The sequence below is a fragment of the Talpa occidentalis genome, unplaced genomic scaffold, assembly GCF_014898055.3.
Source record: "Talpa occidentalis isolate TD23 unplaced genomic scaffold, MPIMG_talOcc4v2.1 talOcc4.10, whole genome shotgun sequence".
Lineage (NCBI taxonomy): Eukaryota > Metazoa > Chordata > Mammalia > Eulipotyphla > Talpidae > Talpa > Talpa occidentalis.
Genome location: NW_023600993.1, coordinates 5874955 through 5891424, shown reverse-complemented (window position 1 = coordinate 5891424; position 16470 = coordinate 5874955). Strand labels below are relative to the sequence as shown.

Below are 16470 nucleotides of genomic sequence, written 5' to 3'. Positions count from 1 at the left end.
AACAGCATTATTTTCCTGGCAGAGTGCGACAGAAAGCAATTTGCTGTCTCTGTCGTGTGTCCGGGCACATTTTCACCTGCCAGTGTGCTCGGGAAGCAGTGGCAACTCCACGCCTTGGCTTGCCGGCTGCTTCCTGGGGTGCCTCGAGACTTGACAATTGTTGGGGGAACCACAAGCACAGACAGGCTCAGCCCTGGTACCACAGGTCCCAGCAAGCAGCCTGCCAGGCTCAGTTATTGTTCTTAAAAGGGGCAGGGATCACAGAAGCATCAGGAGCACGCGACGTCCCAGCAGAGCAGCTTTGCCCAGATCAACAGCAGGTCAGGGCAGAGGTGAAGACAACAATCAGGGCCCCCCTGCCTCTTCACAGGGTAAACAACCAGCACTGAGAGCTTTTATTTGGCACCAGTGGGGCTACTAATGGATTACATGAACTGTCCTATTAATTGCTAGAACAATGCTAGGAACTCAGTATTATTGTAATTTCTTTTCCAGATGAGAAAACTGAGGCTCAGAGAGGTTAAGTAACCTGCAAAGTTCATACAACTAACAAGAGGCAGAGCCTGGATTTTTATCTCTTCATATCTAACACTTCCTCCCTTCCTTTTTAAAATGCATGGTTTGTTGGTTGGTTTGTTTTTTTTTTTTTGGTAAAATAAAATATAAACACAAGAAACCATATAAACCTAGTGTATGAATTACATGATTATTTAAAAAAATTTCATTTTTTGTATGGAACAACTGGGATGTAGGCCAGAGACAGACTGGGGAGCAGAACAGGCAGATCCACTGAAATCCACTGCTGAGGGGAGCAGCGGGGAGACAGGAGAGGTCTGCTGCACCATGTGCATAGCTCCCTGGTCGGAGATGGAACTCAGGCCTCAGGGGTGATAGCATGATAGTTCTCAGACTTAACCTCTGCACCACCAGGGAGGCCCTCAGTTATTATTATTACTATTTTTAAGATTTCTTTTTTATTTATACAAGACCTGGGGTACAGGCCAGATGTGCGGGAGGGTGAGAGGATTCACCAGAGACAGAGCAGGAACAGAAGAGGCAGAATGACTGAAATACACTGCTCAGGGGCGCAGTGGGCAAGACAGGAGAGGTCTGTTGCGCCATGTGGGTTGCTCTGAGGCCAGCAGGGATCAAACCGGCACTGCAGAGACTGCGGACAGCTTCACAGCCCTGCGCTCAACCACCTGCGCCACCAGGGAGGCCCTCAATTATTTAATTGTGGTAAAATACACATCACAGGATTTGCCATTATAGCCATTTTTAAGTATACTGCTCAGTAGGTTAAGTCCACAACCACCTCCAGAAATTTTTCCGTCCTACAGAACCGAAACTACATCCACCAAACAACTCCCAATTTCCTCCCCACACCAGTGCCTGGCGACCACCATCCTACTTTCTGTCTCTAGCAATTTGTCCACTCCAGGGACCTCATACCAGTGGAGTTCTCCAGTATTTGGCCTGTGGGACTGGCTTATCTCACTCGGTACCGTGTCCTCAAGGTTCACCCATGTTGTCCTTATGGACAGACCACATCTGGTGGATGGACACTCATCTGCTGATGGACACTCTTTTCTATCGTTGGCTACTATGAGTCATGCTGCTATCATCTTGGGTGGACTCAGGTCTCTTTGAGACCCTGCTTTCAAGTCTCATGAGTGGAATTGTGAGACCAGATGGTAATTCTACGTTTAATTTGCTTGAAGCACAGCCAAATGTTTTTCACAGTGGCTATACCATTTTACAGTCCCATCTTCTGTTTCCTTGTAAGGAAGGTCCTTCTCCACCTCTTACCACCCTGGGGTGGTCAGAGTCCTCAACTGCCCACACTGGGAACTGAAAGGCAAGGCTTCCTGAAACAGCCTTAAACTAGAATCTACATAGAAGTTCACAACCAAGGAGCAATGGAACAGCAGACCCACACGACTGACTTCCATGGAGCCACTTGCTGCTACAATGAGATGAAAAGATGCCTCTAATACTTGCTAGAATTAAGAAAAAAAGGAGCCTACAAAGCAGATTATCTTTTCTTTAAAAAGATAACTATGTATCTGTAGGAGAAGCTCTCTGTTAACTAACCTTTGGTGAGATTAACTGCTTAACTGGGTTAACCGGTCTCCTGTCCCCTTCTAAACACAGTGACCCAGCATCTCCACATGTTACGCCATCAGTTCCCAGCCACCACGTGGTGCAATGACCAAGGGGCAGCTGTTTCTGGACATGTTTATTCTGGTTGTGGTTATTATGTATGAATGAGGAAATATGGAGACAAGAAGCTGAAAAATGAGTACAGAGAATCTTGTTTCTATGAGAACAAAGCTGGATGTTTGGAGAGGCGCCGCTACATGCATGAAATGGGGGGTAGATGAGACAGCTGTAAAAGTCTGGGATACCACCTCTTTGAGGGGACCGACCTCTCTGAGTTACTATTTTGGGGCCTCAGCTCCAGTCTCCTTTATTGTCCTGGACGTTCATAGCTACGTTCACAGTTCAGTTTATCAACAACACACTCATCACCTGTGTGAAGAAACTATTTTATTCTGTTGCAAACCCTCAGGGCAGCATATTATAGGTACAGACAGAGCTCAGCCCTGTGGTGGCAAATACACAGCACTTGTCCTGTTCTCCCCATCTAAACCCAAGGCAGACATCAATAATCAGTCACCTCACACTCTCCTGCTGGTCTATGCGATGACCTTAGAAACTCTCTCTAGGTAGCCATAATAAATCAACCAAGGTGACATTTGACATTCTATGCTGCTTCCTTAAATTAAAGAACTTTTTTGAAAAATCAGAAAGTTAAACCTACACAAAGTGGCTGGAGCCCTAATCCCCAGCCCCAGCGTGAACACACTCTCTCAGCAAGCACTCCCTGTTCACCGAATGAACCAAGGAGTGACAAACTCATGTCCTCCTGCTCTCCTGAGACCATTCGGTCTTCATCCCTCACACCATCACTCTTCATTTCCCGCTATACCTGTGCCCTGGATTTCCTCCCAGTTTACAAGGCAGCAGTGCCCAGTGCCCAGGAAGCCCACAGTCACCCACTGGTTTCTTCTGGGTGTGACGCCCGCTCTGGGGACCTGCGCGTTCTGTCTACCTTGGGGAGGGTTGTGACAGACTTTCTTTTTGCCCCACTACTGCACAGCTTGTGGGATGCACCAATGGATCTCTCTTCTTCCAGGACTCAAAAACCAAACAAAGAAAGAACTCTCTTCCCCGATTTTGTCTGTAAAATCCAGGAAGCAGGCCTGACCAACACCCTACTACCTTTTTATCCCTACTACCTTTTTATCCACGCTGTTCCTTCATCCATCTCTTCACTCCACAAACTCAGTGCTGACCTGCTGAGGTCCGCCCAGCCCAGAGGCCCAGCTTTGATGCCATCATCACAAAGAGGCCTTTTCTGATCCCAAACCTGAGAAATCTCAACTTGACACCCTTTGCAGACCTCTTCCATTTTCCTTAGCACATTCTGTTTTGGTCTAAAGAATCATAGTCTAAGGTCAGTCATATGTTGAGAACTATTGAGTGTGCTGGTCACCACGCAAAGCACTTCCACACATCTTATCTAACATGCAGACCTCCACAACCATGTCCATTTTACAGACTTGGAAACTGAGGCTCAGAGACACAGAGATGCTCACACAGGCTCATGGTCACACAGAGCCAGATATTCATTCATTCCATGAATCAATCAATCACTATTTATGGAGAGCCTAAAATGCACTAGATATATTCAAGATGCTGGGAAAATAGGAGTGAGTCAAAGTTCCATCCACAAGAGCTGTCGTCTACAGTCACTTACAGCGACTGCTGTGTGGAGTGAGGCTGCACGCCCCGGGTGCCTCTGGGCTCAGTGATGCTGGGTATGTGCGCCATTTTATAAAGCAGTAGGGGTGATGTGATGACACCTGAGCTGAGACTAAAAGGAAGTCAAGGGGTGAGTCATGCACAGATCTGGGGGGCATGTGTCACAGGGTGGTCCTGGGGGTAGACACACCCTTGATGTGTCTGGTGGACAGCAAAGCAGTTGGTGGGAGGCGGAGATGATGCAAGAGAGGCCACAGAGGTCAGCTCACCTAGGGCCTTGCATGCCTGCTAGGGGTTTTGCTTCGACTCTGAAAAGGATGAGGAGCAGCTCGAGGCCGGCTCTCAGGTCCCTGGTTCTTAATTACTATGCAGTACTGCTGAGTGAGATGTGAATGAATGTCAGAAGGTACATGGGGACTTTTTCTCATTAAAACCAGCAGGATGGCAGCCAGACAGCCTGAAACAACCCAAGAGAGGGCACGAGAGCAGCAAACAAGGCTGGCTAATTACCAGGGGAATGGGGATGACCACCACCTGGGTTGTCAGGGATCTCTGAAGCCCCTGCAGTACTGGGCTAGGTGGGGTGCTGTGATGGTCAGCGGGTCCTCTCATCGGACTTGGCAGAGTCACTTTCCCAGGCCTGCCCCTGGGGAGGCCTTAGTCCCTCCATGAAATGTGTCCTTTGCTCACGAGAGGCCACGAGAAAGTGGCCACTTCTGCAGTGACTCACCAGAGAGAAATGAAAACTGTGCAGGCTGAAAAAGAATCCATTTGCAGCGACATGTTTGCCTCCAGAATACATATACACGTAGAGCTTTTTCTTTTTCTTCTCAGCTGAAGTATGGCAAAGTTGCTCATACACTCACACTGCCTCCAGCAGAACATAAGCCGGCCTTGGAAATCCCTGCTTCCTCTCTCCCAGAGCAAGGACACCAGCCTGGGGACCTGGAGTCCCCACCACCTGACAGGCACGTGCCCTGCGGCCCCAGGACCATCTGACTACAGACATTTCTTCTACCAGCGCCCCCAGCACCACCTGTCCCTCAGCTTTGGATCACAAGAACCACTGAGGAACTTATTAACATGCAGATTCCAGAAATGCAAGCTCAGAAGGTCTGAGACAAGGCCCAGAAGCTGCCTTTTAATGAGCCCAGTGGTTCTGACAGCGGCGCCCTGAAGGACAGACAGGGCTGCTCAGGCAGCCGCCCACGGCCTTCCTCCTACCACAGAGGGGCCTCTGGGCCCTCCGGCAAGAATGGGTGCTCTCCCGAGCAGGGCAGAGCGGAGAGAGACTAGGGACCGCAGTTTCGCAGTGTCCATCCCAACCCTTGGCGTTTGTCACCGTGGTTCCAGCTGCCGGCACTGTCCAGGGCTTGCTCTCTGGGTCAGGTCAGGAAGGCCCGAGTGCTGGGGCTGGAAGCTGTCCTGGGTGCAGCCGTAACTGGGTTAGGTGCCAGACCTCCCCTGAGGCTCTGCGTGAGTGGGGTAGAGGGATAAACGCCATGACGAAATACTGGCTCTTTCTCAATGCGTCCCAGCCACATGTTGACTCCCCCCAGCTGCAGGTTCTTGCTGAACCTCCAGGAAACTATCCCACAGCAGCTGGAGACAAAGACCTCAGTGTCTGTTATTCTACAAAACTTCACAGAGAGTGGATTCACCAGGCTCAAGCCCTGCCTCGTGACTTGTGAAGGGGGTGGGAGCCCCTAGAGTAGCTTGCTTTTGGCACCAAAGGTGCTAATTAAAATCTTCCCGGGACGTGTGCTGCCGCGCTCTGCGCTCTGCTCCCAGACCACCTTCCTCGCTCATTCCTTCTAGCTAACCCTCTTTCCAAGCTCTCTCACTATTTCTAAGTTCTTTTTTTTAAGATTTATTTATGCATTCAAGAACTGGGGCGTAGGTCAGAGATGCGAGGGGTGATTCACCAGAGACAAAAGTGGGGAGCAGAACAGGCAGACTAACTGAAATACACTGCTGAGGGGAGCAGTGGGTGAGACAGGAGAGGTCTGCCGCGCCATGTGGGTCAGCTCCCTTGGCGGGGATTAAACTCGTGCTGCATTGGCTGCTGATAGCTTGCTAGCAGCGTCTTTAATCCCTGCACCACTAGGGAGGCACTGTTTCTAACTTCTTAACCTGCTTTATTGTTCTTCATAGCACCCTGTGCTGAGGAGCTATGGACTATTTATTCGCTTACCTCTTTATCCTCTGGCTCGACCCCTCCAGCAGGTGAGTTCTCTGAGAACTGCTATCTGTCTTGCTCACCGCTCTACTCTGATGCCGGGCACATAACAGGCACTCAGTCAGTATATGCTGAGCACTTGACATAGCAAACACTCCACAAAATTATGATGATGATGCCAGTTGATAATTTATAAATCTGGCTACAGGGGGAGGGCACACAGGGGGCAGGAGTAGGGGCAGGTACCGGAATAAAGTCCAGGTCAAGAGGGCAACTCAGTATCCACAGATGTGAATATGGCAAACCCACAGGTGGCCCCCACACAGGAGGCCAGCAGTTGGGTGTGCTCCCCCAACCACGGACGGGTCACCCAGGCTGAGACAGTATGCCTGTGACGACAGCGAAAGAAATCAGTGAGCCCAGGACTTGGAGGGCTGATCTCCTGCTCACGGTGATGTGGGAAGCTGGCAGAGGTAGCGCAAATGTCTAGCACGCACGTGCATGGGGCGTGCTAAGTGCTTCTCCTGCTTACCTAATTTCCTCTTCACAGAGACTTTATCGGGTGATGTTATTAGGATCCTATTCCACAGAGGCCCAGGGAGGTTAAGAAACTTGCCCAAAGACACACAGCTGGTGAGTGGTGGAGCCTAGTTCCAGAGAACAGTGTCAGGTCCTCCCAACCCACGTCAAGGGGCCAGGGCAGGGCAGGGCCTGCGTGTATGGTCAAGGTGCCCCAAGGGAGGAAGGCAGCAAGAACCCAGAACTGGGTGAACCCAGCAGTTTCTGCACAGTGTGTTCTAGCTGGGGTAGGTTCTCCTTAGCAGGAAAAATTCATCCCTGGAGACAGGCCAGAGGCAGGCTGGCGGCAATGCATACATTTCCATAGCCTCAGGCTTACCTACCGAGGAGAGGCACTGATGAGAGTCCGAGTCACACACCAAAGTGCCTCCAAATTGCCTTCTTCATTAACTGTACAAATTTGCATCTTAATTAGGCTTAATGGAATGCAATTACCAGGCCTCAAGTTTCTATCTCTGATTCCAAGCAAGTATGCCACAGAAAAAGGGCAGAAGCCCAGAGAATGGGGCTGGCGAGAGGCTGGCAGGACTGTCTACAGGAAATCTTGGCTCTGAGAAAGGAGGTGGAGGCTCGGGGCTACAGGGCCAGCAGCAGTGCACCTAGGCCGGGAGGTGGGGAGGACCCTGGCTTTGGAATCAGATGAGGGTGAGAAGCCCACACTGCTGACCAGTGGTGTGACCTGCAGTTACCTGCACCCCACCCCCAGCCTCAGTGTTTTTTATGTGTAAGGTAGGGCTGGAAAAACACTGACCATGGGCTGGCGACAGGGTCAAAGGAGGTGGAGGTAGGGCGGAGCTGTGCATTTTTCTTTATCCACATCCGCCCTTTGTGCCCTCCAGGCCCAGGAGATTCCCCAGAGCTGGTCCCCACCAGATCCTTTAGTGAATTCCTGAGGAAAGGAATTCCCTCCATGCTCTAGCCACATACACCTGAGTGCTTGGAATTCTTCCTGTCTCAAAGTCTTTGCATGTGCTGTTCCCACTGCTTGGCGACCCTCTCTCTGCCCAGATAATACCAGCTTGTGCTGCCAATTTCAGGTCAAGTCTCACCTCCTCCAGGAGGCCTTCCCTAGCCCAAACTACATTCTAACACCATTCATGTGTGGGGTTACGTAGCTAGGGCCCTCCTCTCCCCTGTGAGAGGATGTTCCACCAGCACAGGGTGTAACCTTTTTAGTGTGCTCTTGGCTGTACCTCCGGCTCCTGTCTCAGGCCTTACTTACTCTGCAGCACATCCTTAACTTTTGTTTGTACAATGGGTAGAAGGCTCCTTCTCCCTGAGCCTCCGTGGGTGCAGCTGTCAAAGGGGGGTCACAATCCCACCCTCAGGATGCTATGAAAGAATTAAGCCGTTTTTGGCAATCAGTGGGTACTCCAGGACACCCCCATTCCTTTTGATCACGGAGGCCAGAGGCAGAGGGTGCTGGCTCTAAGAGCAGCTTGGCTGGGGGATGGAGGAGGCTGGGGAGCCCCGGGGTAGACCCACAAAGCCAGAAGGAAACTCAGAAATTATCCTGTTAACTGGTTCCCAAACAAGGCCTCCTTTTAATCTTTCCTGCCATGACAAATTTCATCTGCCACAAAACTACAGGTATGAAGGAAGGATGCACTTTCCTGTTCTGAATGACTCAGGCAGCCTGTTCTATCAGGCGGCACCTGCCCAGTGAGAGGGAGCAGCTGTGTGGCGATCCGTGTGGTGGAGGCAATTCCAGCCAATAGCAGGGCCAGCCGGGCTGCACCAGGCCTGGGTGGCAAGTAAATGATTTCCTTTAACTTCCCTGAGTGTTAGGAGCTGCTGTGGGACCACACAAAGGGGAGAGGCCTCTGCTTTTCCTTCCGCCAGCTCACAAAAGTAAAGACGAGAGCTCGCAGCCAGGGCGTTGGCTCAGGGCGCAGGGCAGGCTGGGGGAGACTCTAAGCTTGGCCCTTTACATTCTCCTGCCGGCTGAGTCTTCTGACTTTTCAGCCTGTTTCCTGGAACCCTATGTTAGGTCCTAATGAGTCTCTGCAGAGGTTCCCTGCTCTGACGCCTCCTCTTCTTGTCATAGCCCAGAGTGGCCTATCCTGGCCGCTTCCTCCTGGCTCCTCTCTGGAAAGCCATTCCCTGCCCCTCCACCACCTCTGGGTCTCATCTTGGGCTCGGTTCCAGCCATTACCTGCTACCTTTCCTTAACATCCCGAGCCTGCACACACCTCTGGGGGTTCACCGGCCATCCCCACGCCCGATCCAAGCCCACCTTCCTCGCAACACCTGGCCAGTTCTAACAAGCAGCCCGGTTATCACTTGCTCTCCCAGGAAGCTCAAGTCCCTCTGCTGGGGTCATCAGAGCTGTTGCTAAGGCTCCCGACTCTGTCAGCACCTCTCTATTGGGGAGGGCCTTGGTTTATTTGTAATTCCCCCTTCCTCTGCATTGAGGGCTGTATCCTGACAGATGCCCCAGCATTTCGAGGCCAGGCCCACCTTTCTGAGAGGAGACCATCAAAGGGTTTAATCCCCCGCCCTTAAAGGTAAAGAACCTCCACCCTTAGACCCCAGATATCTGTGGAAGGGGGCGTGTCTGCGTCTCTCTCTTTGAACAAGCCCCAAGCACAGCAACCCCGAGTGTTTTGAACTTGAGAGCTGCTCGACCCTGCCCTTCTAACAGCTGAGCTCCAGAGCTGACATGACGTGCTTATCTGCCAGGGAGGTGGAAAGCTTGGGGGAAACACCCGTTCTGAGTCAGGAAGTGGTAAATGTTGACAGTAAATTTCTCCTTTTATTCCCCATCACCTTTCAAGTGCCTACGGATGTACAAGGTACAACCATGGGGCTATGGAAGTGACCAGCACCCAGGCCCTGCTCTCAGGGAGCTCACACGCAGCATGGAGGGAGGTGCAGGCACAAAGAGACACGGAGAGATCAGATCCGAAGAGACCCAGAGACCCGAAAAGACCCAAGGAAGGAGTGGGCCTTCCTGGCGAGGCTTCTGGGAAGACAGGGCAAGTGGAGCCTGAGGCAGGCACGCAGAATGTCCCAGGATCCTTGATGTAGTCACCACTAGCCACATAGGCGGAATGGGGACTCCCCAGCCGCCACCACCACCTGCCCTCCCTCCTCACTTCCTAAGCACCAAGACTGTGCTGGGAAGAAAGAGGCAGGAGGAGCTTTGCTGAGCTCTTCTGGCTTTCCAAATTCATTCTGGAGACCTACGTCGTGCCTACAACATACGCACATGCTACGATGCTCCCGAGGGCATCTGCAAAAGGCACAATTACAGGGAAATCCAGTGATGACCATGGTGAAGCCATGCTTTCCAGGAAAGATGACTGGACCGGGTTCCATTTCTTCACCTAGTTTTGACTGAACCCACTGTGTGGCCATGATCGACATCCATGTTGGCACTGAGGTCACCTTCAGATGAATGTGCTCTCCCAGACAATGCTCTTTGTTCAAAACAGTCGTTTCCAGAGCACCTTATAATGTGCCAGACTGCCTGTGGGCCTCTTCCTGGGGACAATTTTAGGGGAAAGGTCTCTTTGCCTCTACATGTAGGGCTAGGCATTGTGGTTGGAAAGATGGCAAAACAGCCAGGCTCCCAGCCCTTAGGAAGCCCCCAGTCTAGGATGGAAGCCCGACACTAAAGCTGCAGCTGGAAAGGGCAGGAAATCCAGGGGGTTAGAGGAACATTTAAAGGGTCTCCCTACCTCGTGCCACTCACTTTTAACATGCACACGAATCACTTGTTAAAATACAGATTCCAATGGTGTGGGGCTGGGGTGGGCTTGGAGATTCTGCATTTTTCATGTACTGGTCCCCGGACCACACCGAGTAGTGGAATGATGACAAGACTGGGGAGATAATTTCCTCTGGCAGCATCACAGTTTGCAAGGGGGCAGCATCCAAGCACGACACTGGTGCTCTGGAGGACTCCGAGAGGTGACCCAGGTACAAAGGCTCAAGCATGGACTGTGTTGTTACCGGAAAGCACCTACTATGTGCTGGGGGAGTAAACAGACATGGGCTGGTCCTCATGAAGTGAGCAGGGGGGCGGGGAGAAATCAAAGATTCACACAAATGGCTACGTGCACCTGAGACCAGTGTGTGGTGCATCTGTGGAAGGTACGAGAGCAGACTGGGAAGGTTGGAGGGGAGGGAAGAGCCATCCTGGGGAGGATAACAGTCTGGCTGACGAATGGGATCAGCGCGGCTAGGCAGAGTGAGTGAGGGGACGAGGTTGGGTTCGCAGCCCACACAGCCTCGTGCAGCTTTGCCTTCACCGTAATGGCACGAGGGGCCCCTGTGGGAATTAAAAGGGGAGGAGGACTAGGACCAGACTTAGATTTTTAAAAGGTTGCTCTGGCTGCTGGGAGGAGAGTGGACTGGAGGTGCCAGAGTGCAGGCCCTTCCCCGGGAAGTAGGGCTGGCACGGCAGCCTCTCTGGGTGACACCAGACTCCAAAGCTGTGGCTGGTCACACTCCACACAGGGACGCCGGAAGCAGGCAGACGGTCTGCTAAGAGCAGAGAATGAATGGGACACACAGGAAGGAACAGGGAGAGGGCAGACCTTTAGAGAAGGGTCCAACCTGTGTTTCGGATCCTGGTTCTAGCCTCCTCCAAACTCCTCTGAAGTCTCACCTCGATTTCCTTGGGCTGACTCTGTGTCCTTATGAGGAGTGCTTTGGTTGAGTTGGTTTCTGTTCCATGCAACCCTGAACTTCCTAGAAAATTCTAGGACTGGCAGCACACCCAACCTGAGGCTTTCCAAAGTGTCTGAGCAGGATTGTCCTCCAGATGGCCCCTAGTTTGGTGCAATGCCACTGTCAAGTCACTTGGTCCTGATGCTACATGGAGATTCGAAGCTGGCGAGGCCACACCAGGTCACACACTGAGATGGAGGGGACGCCTCTAGCCAAGACAGCAGTGGGAATGGGGCAGTGGTGGGGGTTGTCAAGGAACCCCACAGTAGAAACAGTCCTTGCTGGAGCACAAACTGCCTTTGAAGGCCAGCCAGCGCCATTAAAAGCTGTTTATGGTTCCTCTTCACGTCGGAGGCCTGAGCTTGATTTACAAGATGACTGAGATGAATATGAATCTTTATAGGAAAACAGCCTTGTGGACTTCCAAGGAACAGCTAGCTGCAGTGTTTAGCTCTTTTTGGTTATAGGCAAGAGGATGACTCGGGACTGAAAAGGTTCCTCTTAAACAGAAAATGTCTGGAAGGAATGTCACACCAACCTCTCAAAGACACTGATGGGCTGCGTGTGGTTGACTGGGAAACGCACTTCTCTGAAAAGGGGTGATTCTTCTTGACAGGGCGTCTGCAGGAGTCAGCGAGCATCTGAGCGCCCCCACAGCACATGACTGTCAGTAAGTCCAGGAGGCTTTGCTTTTGGTCTCACACACAAAAACTGTCGCTTTAGTAGTTATGCATATATTTGAAGATGTATTTGAAAAAAAAAATCAAATTCAGAATTTCATGACTACCATTGCTCAGAGGAGGCCTGAATGAAAAGTGAGCTGACTTAGAAGGTTAGTGGGTGACAGGCAGTGGGTAGGGGCGGGAGGCAATGTCTGCAGAACATGGAGCTGAGGGTAGGTTCCCTGGCTTTGCGGGGCAGGTTCCTGGGCCCCAGCATCCATCAGGTACCAGGAAGGCTCCTGGCTCCCCCAGAGGCCTGCGCATCCTCTCCCCCCACAATGACCTGGATTTCCACTGTCCCCACTCCTTCACTGGTCATTTTTCACCAGAAGGTGTGGATCTGTGTTTTAAAGTAATTGTCAGATTATTATTCCAAATAAGTAGTTCACCTCAGTCTCAGCAACACCACAAACTGTCACATGTCATGATCCTGTGGGTCCCAAACTACATCCCCTAATGCCAGGCATCACATAGCACTGGCTGAGACCAAGCGACATGAGCACTAGTCTTTCTTTCATTATTTTAATCTGGGGTTATGTTTTTATTCCTCCACATGTGTACATGTTCCAGTCACCCTCCACCAAATCCACCTACTTCCCTCTCCCATGCCCTGCTCCCTCCACCCCCTGCCCCTAGATCACCCTGGTAACCAGTGCATTTTTTTTTTTCACTAAATCCAAGATTTGTAGCTATTAAAAAAGATGAAATCGTGCATTTTGGGACAAAACAGATGGACCTCAAGTTGATGATGATAATGAAGTAATTCAGAAAGTAAAGGACAGGTATCTGATGGTTTCCCTCACCCGTGGACTATAAATAACTAAGAACACACACTGGCAGAAGCACTACTCTAGGAGCTTTATATGTATTCGTTCACTGATTTCTTCTTGAGGCGGGTACTAGTCTCCTCCCAATTTTACAGGGAAGAAACTGAACCCCAGAAGGACCGAATAGCTGGATGAAGGCAGGGTGACACAGCCATGCCCGTGACCATGGCTGGGCTGCGGCGTGGGCTTGAGGGCACCTGCTGGGTCCTGATCTGAGTGTAAAGAGCTCTGGTCCCGTGTGAGCTTGGACAAACCACTCCATCTAGCTGAGACCCGTCCGTCCCTTTGCGATGGGGACAAGACTACCCAGCTCACTCAGACGGTTTCTGTGGAGGTCAGATGTTAACTGATGTGAAAATGCTTAGTTCTTGGCAAATGTATTTATAAAGGGACAAGACGGATGACTAAGTCTGATGCTAATCCTGCTTTCAGAAAACACTGAGGATATTGAAGAAGAAAGGCAAGCCAGACATGCGTTCCCTTCTGCAGACCTCTGCAAAAATCCTGCAAAGGGAGGTACAGCTGAGAGGGCTGCAGGAAAGGCCCCTTGTAAGCTGGGAAATCATGGGCCTCCTGTCTCTGGTCTTTACCCTCAACCCTAAAACAAGGGCATTTCAGAAGATGTCCCTTCCCATTATAATGTTTTATGACTTTGGCCTCATTTTTGAGCTAAACTATTTGGCAAACAGCAAACAGCTTACATTAGGGATTCTTCTTGCTAGAGGAAGCAAAGAGCAGCAATGCATCTGGCAGTTATTAAAGGCATCTACACATGCAAAATCAAGGGGTGGTCAAAACCCAAACATGTCTGAAGTGGTATTCTTGCCCCTCTGTAATCCCAGCATTCTCACTGGGGATTGTGAGCCTGGACATTCCTTTTCATTTAGTCCTCCTAAATGGAGAACTTCCCTTTTACTTCCCTCTCCAGTCTCCAACCTTTGCTTAGCAGAATACATTTTCCAGTCTAAACTCCCTGGAACTTGAAACTAGTTTAGAGGAAAATATCAGCCTTGAAATTGGACAGACCTGAGGCTGAACCCTCATAAAGTAATGTACTAACTGGGCTAGACGCTTAATTTCTGCTTCCTTTCTTGGAATGGAGATAATAATAGCAATCTCAGGGCTGCTGTGAGGATTAAGTGGGATTAAGCAAGGAAAACATTTGGGCAAGTAGTGGGCATACAATAAATGGCAGCTGTTAATACTGAAATTAGGGACTATATATTAAGGATTACTGCAGAAACAAATTAACTCCTAAATCTCAAGAGGCATAACGATGTGGAGGTTAATTTCTCGCTCTTGTTAAACGGCCAGAACAGATCAGTAGGGGATTCGGCTCCCTGGAGTCACTCAGGGAACCATTACAAAGAGACTTCATCGACTGAAACATTGCTGAGTAACAGAAGACAGTGCCAAAGGTTCTCCAGCCAATTAAGTGCTTTGGACTTGACCAATTTTAACCGTCTTTAGTGTCAGCGGGTGGGGCTGGGATATGTACGGATTTTAGATGAGCTTTATGCCCAAGCAATATGCAGCCAAATTTTGCCCACCCTTGATTCTCCCATAGTGCTTAGCACTGTGCCAGGCTTATTAGAAAAATTAAGACCTAAGTTAAAAAGAAAGTTTCTCTGATGATGTATTAATTTTCTAGCCGAGATGGTTTTCTCTCTCCTTTTTTACCCTTTAATCAGATGTTTGTTGTTCTCATGTGACATGTTTGGCAGTTTATCATCAAAACAAGTATTTCAGAATTTTGTAGACAATGATCATTCTGAGGAAGTGTGACTCAAAATTTGACTTAAAGGAAAGCCCCAGGTCATGTCTAGGCCCTGCATACACGTGGAAGAGGAAGAAAGAGGACGGCCAAGGACAAGGTGACAAGACGTATGCGCCTCCAACAAGCCCTTCCCTGGACCCTGCAGTCCCCCAGCACTGGGGAGTGGTTCACAGCTATGGCAGGTGGCACAGGGAGGTGGTCTGGCTTGTCCAAACAAGACAAAGGTAGACGAAGTTCCTTCCATTCTTTCCTGCTCCCTAAAACCCAGCACTCTGCAAAGTTATTGTTCAACACACACAGAAACAATTGTGGGTCGTGACATGTCAACTACCCAAGAGAATCCTGAGAGCAGCTGACAATTCCCCCCTAACTCTGGGTAGAGAAAAGGGGGCTCCAGAAGGATCTTTCCCATTGCTGTTGTTATAGGACAGGGTCCCCTGTAGGCTTAAGATATGTTCTGGTCCTGGCTTTGCCGCCATGTCACTGGGTGACTGTGGACAACACACTGCTCTTCTCTGGGATCCCATGACTCAGCTGTCAGGTCATCTACTAAGCACTGGGTGCAGGCCCCCAGAAGGGCTGGGGATGTGCAGATGCTCAAGTGTGAGCAGAGGAGCAGGCAGGGCAGGAGTGCTGAGACCTACCTGTCCAGGCCAGTCATGGTGCAGGCACAGGGATGATGGAAACAAGGATTTGGGGATTGTGGAGACCTGGTAAGGTGTGTGTCAAAACCAAGCCCGCCAAGCAGGATGTGAGCCCAGTGTTGGAAAATTCCTCAAGAGAAGCAAGAAACACAAAACTTGATGTGAAATTTGAGTGGGTCAATCAAATCATCTCTGCCTGGCTTAAGCCCATGGCCCCACCCGTTTGCAGCTTGTAATGGATGTTGATAAGACTTGATAAGACTATAAGATGGTATCGCCTATTCGATCTAATAACCTGATTATTTTTCTTATGATCAAGCTTTTAAAAAACATGCATTTTCTCCAATAGAAAAGACTTACTGTGGTAAATAGAAGAAAATAAACAAGAAAATAAAAATATTCTTATTCTTAATCCTATCTCCCAAAGTTAGCAATTTGATGTCTATTTTGGTGTATTTCCTTCTAGTCTTTAGGTATAAATTACACAAGTAACGTTATACATGCAAGTGTATATATGTTTATACAGGTTAGTTATGTAAGATAATATATGTAACTAACGTGTTAACACATTTTTCTTTTCAAGTTAGGAGTACAGTATTTGACTGTTTTGGCTTTGAACCTCTATTTTTCACATAACCTGGCATTCTCAGTTTTTTTCCCCCATCTTCATATATTCTTCAAAAACATGATTTTTAATAGCTGAATAAAAATTCCAAGATACAGATTTATCAAAATTTACTTAACCTTTAACTTACTGTTAGACATCTGAGAATGTTTCTGATTTTTTAAACATGTAAGTAAAATGGCAATGTACATCTTTATACATAAATCTTCGCACACATCTGGTATTTCTTTAGGATAAATCCCTATAATGAGAACTAGGGCAAAAGGCATGAGTGTTTTTAAGGCTGTAGGTCTATATAAGTAGCTGCTGTTCATAAAAACCCACAACTTCATGCTTTTACCACATTCTACCAACAGTGGATAGTGCCATTTAAAAATATTGAATACAGGGGGCCTCCCTGGTGGTGCAAGGGAGCACTGCACTATAAAGCAATCCGAAGCCTCTGCAGCACGAGTTCAATCCCCAGCTGGCCAGGAAGCAACCCACATGGCGCAGCAGACCCCTCCTGGCTTGCCAGCTGCTCCCCTCAGCAGTGTATTTCACTCAGTCTGCCTGTTCTGCAGACCATTCTGCCTCACTCTGTCTTTGGTGAATCCTCTCACCCCCCACATC

At 49.6% G+C, this 16470-nt stretch overlaps 1 protein-coding gene across 13 annotated transcripts in view; it reads right to left on the bottom strand.

Moving 5' to 3' along the window:
* The window catches only part of HRH1 (histamine receptor H1), a 127437-nt gene that overhangs the window by 29136 nt on the left and 81831 nt on the right, over positions 1–16470 (bottom strand). The window lies entirely within an intron of this gene.